The following is a 6,077-nucleotide window of genomic DNA, read 5'->3' as shown; positions in this document are numbered from 1 at the left end:
CAGAGTACATACATTGACGAGGTACTCCTACGGTTTGCCATGCAGAACTCCAAGAAGGGATTTCTGCCGATGTCACATGGCGTGAGTCTTTCAAAGACTCAAGGTCCCTCTTCTAGAGAGGAGAGAGACCACATGGATCAGATCCCTTATGCCTCAGCTATAGGATCTATCATGTACGCCATGCTATGTACTCGTCCTGATGTCTTGTATGCTTTGAGCATGACGAGAAGATACCAGTCAGATCCAGGTGAAAGTCACTGGATAACGGTCAAGAATATTCTTAAGTACTTAAGAAAAACTGAAGAATATTTCTTGATATATGGAGGCGATAATGAGCTAGCTGTAAAGGGTTACAGTGATGCCAGCTTCCAAACTGACCAGGATGATTATCGATCGTAGTCAGGGTTCGTGTTTTGCATAAATGGTGGTGATGTGAGCTGAAAGAGTTCGAAGCAAGACACAGTAGCTGATTCTACGACAGAGGCCGAGTATATTACTGCATCAGAAGTAGCAAAGGAGGCAGTTTGGATCCGCAAGTTCATCACTGAACTTGGGGTGGTTCCTAGCATCGCTGACCCTATTGAGCTCTATTGTGACAACAATAGAGTAATTGCGCAGGCTAAGGAACCTCGCTCACACCAGCGGACCAAACACATACTACGACGCTTCCATCTCATTCGAGATATCATTGATAGAGGAGATGTGAAGATTTGCAGAGTACCCACAGAGAAAGCATGATGGTCACACTAGGTCATTAGGTCTTAGAGCCTACACTGATTGGCACTAGTGCTAGTGGGAGATTGTTAGTTAGAGCCCTAGAGCCAATCATTTGATGATTGTTGTATGGACTCATTGTATCATATTCTTGTATATAAATAAAGGCATTTGTTTTGGTTATTATACTTACTTGTATTGGTGTCAAATAACTAAGTATAATAGTGTCCTTGAGTAGAGGGTTCTTACCTATATCAATCGGTTAGTTGAACCGATAGTGAGATGATATAGGGAACACTACTCTTAATCATTCCTAGTCGAGTATTAACATTCAAGGACAATGTTAATGCGACGAGACTAGCATGTAGGTCAACTCGATGACTTGATCTCACAAGTCATGAATATGGAGATATCAAGTTGACACATGAGTATGTATTGGAGAATGTATACTGAATGACCCGTCATGAGAAAGTATCATGGATCGTTATATGAGTGTCATATACTTTCTCATGTGGCTATTAGTATGACTACTAGTCCTTGGACCTGAAGTCACCATGGTTCCCTACATAAGGAGTTACATACTTTGGCTTCGTCAAACGTCACTCGTAACTGGGTGGACTATAAAGGCGATTACTGGGTATGTAACAAATTATAACGAGGGATGTGAGTGATGTAGATGGGATCTATTCCTCCTATATGACGGGAGAGACATCGATATTCTTGATAGAGTGAGACCACTAAGTGCATGACCATGCCCAAATGAGTCAATATAAGATATTGAGCTCATTTGATCGAGTGAGTCTACTTGGAGTGCAAGATTTAGATTGATTAGAGGATGACATGGTCTATGCCTCATATTGATCAATCTAGATGTCTAGGATAGAAGGACAATGTCATATATTGTGAAGAGTCACAATTAGTAGTCACAAGATGATGTTGGATCTCAACATTCTTATAACTTGGGTAGTAATGATGTGTTGCTAGATACTGCTCATTACTTATGCTTCTAAATGGGTTTAGGAGCATTGCCAACGTTATAAGAACCTATAGGGTCACACACAAAGGGTTATTAGATGGAGATTAGGTTCATTTGATGAACCTAAAGGATTAGGTTCATGTGATGAACCAAATTGGATTAAGAGTAATCCAAATTAGGCTAATTAAGTTGGACTCAATTTGGTTCATGTGTTAAGTGAGTCTAATTTGGACTTAGACTCATTTAATTAATTTAATTCAATGAATAGAGATTCATTAAATTAAAATTGACTTGAACCAATGGTTAGATTAGATCAATCAAGGGAGAGAAGTGGTCAAGTTTGACTTGACTTGAGAGGAAGATGAAGGGTCAAGTTTGACTTGACCATTTGCCACCTCATTGGTGAGTTGACATTAAGTGGCTAATGGTGATGTGCCACATCATCAAGGCTAGCACATGTCTGTGCCACCTCATGAGGGAGATCAAGAGTTTTTGACTCTTGAAATTCCATGGAGTATATAACTCCTCATGAAAAGTGGTCGGCCACTTTAGTGCTTGTGAGGAGTTTCATTTTGTGTGGTAACTCCATCTTCTTCTTCGTCAAGCTCTTTCTTCTCTCCCTCTCCTCCACCCTTGGCCGAAACTTCATAGAGTGCTAGCACACTCTAAAGTTTCTCCTTCATCGATTTGTTCGTGTGGATACGCATAGAGGAGTATCTACCTTGATACTCTCGAGATCCGGTGAACCTAGGACGAGCGGGATTACGCGAAGGGCTTCGCATCAAGGGTAACCACTTAATCTTGTAGATCTAAAGTAGATCTAGGCTTAGAAGACATGTATACGTAATTTTATTCTTCGCACGGATCTGGTGGCGGGGGTTTCGTGGTTTTCGCAACGCAAAAAGCGGTTTTTGAGCCCGAAAAACCCAACAGTGGATACCAAGTAAATCTACGTGTTAGTATTGTAGTGTGTTGTTTCTTGTATTTTCTGCTGCACATCATCACAAGAAGCAAGCAACGACAAGCACGAGATTGCAACGAGCTATTCACCTCCCCCCCTCTAGCTACATTTCGGTCCTAACAATTGGTATCAGAGTGAGGTCGCTCTTCTACGGACTAACATCCAAGAGAGCAAGAAGCTAGAGGAATAAGAAGATGGAGTCCGAAGGACCACTCGGATGGGATATCCGAATTCCACCTCCGTACGATAAAGAAGACTTCAATTATTGGAGGAAGCCGTTGGAGACATGATTCCAAATTGATTGGAAACAATGGGTTGTCTTGAGTGACCCATTTGAAGCTCCTACGGACAAGAAGGGTAAACGCCTTCGACCTTGGCATTGGACTGAAGAGCAACGAGAGCAATCGGAGGCGGACAAGGAGGTAACGAGAATTTTGCATAATTTACTACCTTCTAATATTTTGTTGAGTGTAGGTGAAACCACAAATGCAAGTGATCTTTGGAAAAAGATCATTGCCTATCATGAAGACCCTACACAAATCCAAGGAGTGGAAGAGCCCAAGGAGAAGGGCTCATTGGTCCAAGAAGAGAAGGACCAATCCGATGTTGACAAGAGGTCAACATTCGAGGAGGAAAAGGAAGAGGACGAAGAGAAAGAAGAGGTGGAAGAGGAGAGATCTTCCACATCCTCAAGAGATGAAGAAGTGGAAGAATCCACATCCTCAAGTGAAGAGGAAGAAATAGAAGATGATGCCATCTCTACATTGCAAGAAAAATCAAATGGAGAATCAAGCATCATCCCTACAAGCAAAGGTATAGAAAATTCAATTGTAAATAATAAAAATCATATTATTTGCTTTGAGTGTAGGGAGCATGGGCACTACAAGAGCAAGTGTCCCAAGTTGGCCAAAAAGAAGAGCCAAGTAGTACCCAAGGGCAAGGAGAAGCCCAAGGAGACAATCCCCACAACAAAGAAGAGCAAAGAACACATTATGTGTTTTTTGTGTAATCAAAATGGATATTATCAAAGTCAATGTCCAAAGGGGAAGAGGTCGGTCAAGGTCAAAGGAGGAAGCACAAATCAAGGGGGAGTTTTTAAGAGCAAACTCAAGGTAACCTTTAATAGTGAAAATCCTCCTAGTCATGATAAAATGCATGTTAGAAATAATCCTTATCATTTTAATGCAAATTATCATGAAAGTAGGAAGCATGATAGTGTTAAGGGAAAATACATTCCTCCTCATGCTAGAAGTACCACACCTAAGGCTAGGAAGGTAGATAACAATTTAGGCAATAACTCTAAGGATTATAAATATATGCCTAGATATAGAAATGCTCATAGGGGTCAAGAAAAATCCAAGTCTATGGATTTAATGATGGAAAACCAAATCTTGAGGACAAGACTTGATAATTTAGAAAGGACCCTAGCAAGAATGGAAAACATGCTTAAGGGTCAAAATGAGCAAAATCTAGGGAGAACTAGACAAGAGACATCCAATGGCTATAGAGGTTTAAGATACAAACCTAAACCCAAGAAGGATGTTACTTCCTTTCATAGAGTTCCATATAGCTATGGGACCAACCCTAGGTTTAGAGGTCAAGTCAAAGATACCAGGGAAAGAATCCCTAAAGGCTCTTTTGACAAGATCAATGTGACTAACACTTCTAAGAAGTTTAACAAAGTCACAAAGAAGGTTACAAGGGAAGTTCTCCCTAGGAGTGACCTAGTAGAAGTGACCAAGACTTCTAAGAAGTCTAGAAAGGTCCTTAGGAAGGTATCTAGGAAAGTCATCCCTAGTGAATACCTAGAGTATCCAAGGAGCACCAATAGGTTTTGGGTTCCTAAGAGCATATTCTCTACACCCTAGATGGGTTTAGAGAGTGTCAACTCAAATTGGAAGGGTAGTTAACCCAACCTTGTTAAAGTTGACACTTAAGAGCATTTTCAAGGTTATTGTTAACCTTGAAAATGAAAAGAATTATGGGGGTTACTCTTTGAAAGAGTAATATATGTGCCAAAATTTGAAGAGTTGAACTTAATCTAAATTGGCACACTTAAGAAAAGTATAAGAAAAATCAAGTTAGAATTCTGATACTTTTTTAAGGAATTAAAAGAAAATTCATATTTTAATCAAATGCGATTAAGCCTCAAAGAGCAAAAAGGTGCCAAGTTTTGAGGATTTGAAATTAGCTTAACATTGGCACACTTAAAGGAAAATCATAAGAGATACTAAGTTGAGATTTTAGTGTTATCTAAATGGACTAAGGAACAATTTAAACCTTAGCAAAATTAACTACTCCTTGGAAGAGTAACTTGTGCCAAACTTTAAGGAATCACATTTAATGTAAGTTGGTACACTTCGAAAAAGGATCAGAAATGTCTAGTTGAGATATTAGTATGTTCTTAAGGGATTAAGAGCAAAATTAAGTCTCAATCTAAATGTTTGATCCTTAAGAGGAGTAATATGTGTCAAGCTTTGAGGATTTGAACTTAATTTAAATTAATACATTTAGAAACGGATAAGAAATGTCAAGTTGGGGTTTTGTCATTTTCTTAAAAGGTTAAAGGTGAATCTAAGTCTTAATTTGATTTCATTTACTCCTTGAAAGAGTAAAATGTGTCATACTTTGAGGAATTTGTTTAAATTTAAAATGGTAAAAATTTAGAAAGGGAGAAAGAAAGGTCAAAATTGGGTTTGACATTTTCTTGATGAAAATGGGCAATCTAGGACTTAATTTTAAGGTTTAGCTAAGAATTAAGGATACTTAGATAGATTATCTAGGTATATTTTATTTATGCTAAAATGCCATGATTGTTTGCCTATCATATATCATGACATCATATTTATTTTTGCATTCATGATTATTATGAAAAATATAAAAATACCATGTCATGTCATACATACATCATGTAGCCATAGGAAATTTTCTTTTGAAAATTCTTTCTTTTTGATGTATGTCATAACATATCATGCATTATGTTAATTTCCTGTAATTAAGGACAAAAGGCATTTATTAAGAATGGTAAATATCCCAACAAGTGGGATTATACCAAATGACATCCTAGGTGGATGATCATAAGTCTCATAATGCCTAGATAGATATGCATGATCCCTTAGTTAGGGCAAAAACCAAATATACATCTCACAAAGAATCATAAGGTGACTTGTATGTGTTTTAGTACACATTAGATACAAGTGAGATGTTAGGATGGTGAACAAAACTCAAGATGTTGATTTAGTGCATCTTGTTGAGTTTTAGGTTCATCAAAGCACATAGTCATGTGACTTCCAATCATTGGAAAAGCTAATGTACAAGTCATGTGCATTGAGCCCAAAGAATATGGTTAGATATTAGTTTTGAAAATGATTTTAAAATGCTTTTGGAAAACCTTGGTGAAGACTATCTTTTGATAGTGATCATCAT

The sequence above is a fragment of the Zingiber officinale genome, chromosome 1A, assembly GCF_018446385.1.
Source record: "Zingiber officinale cultivar Zhangliang chromosome 1A, Zo_v1.1, whole genome shotgun sequence".
NCBI lineage: Eukaryota > Viridiplantae > Streptophyta > Magnoliopsida > Zingiberales > Zingiberaceae > Zingiber > Zingiber officinale.
The sequence above is the reverse complement of the archived record's forward strand: the minus strand, read 5'-3'. Positions refer to the sequence as shown.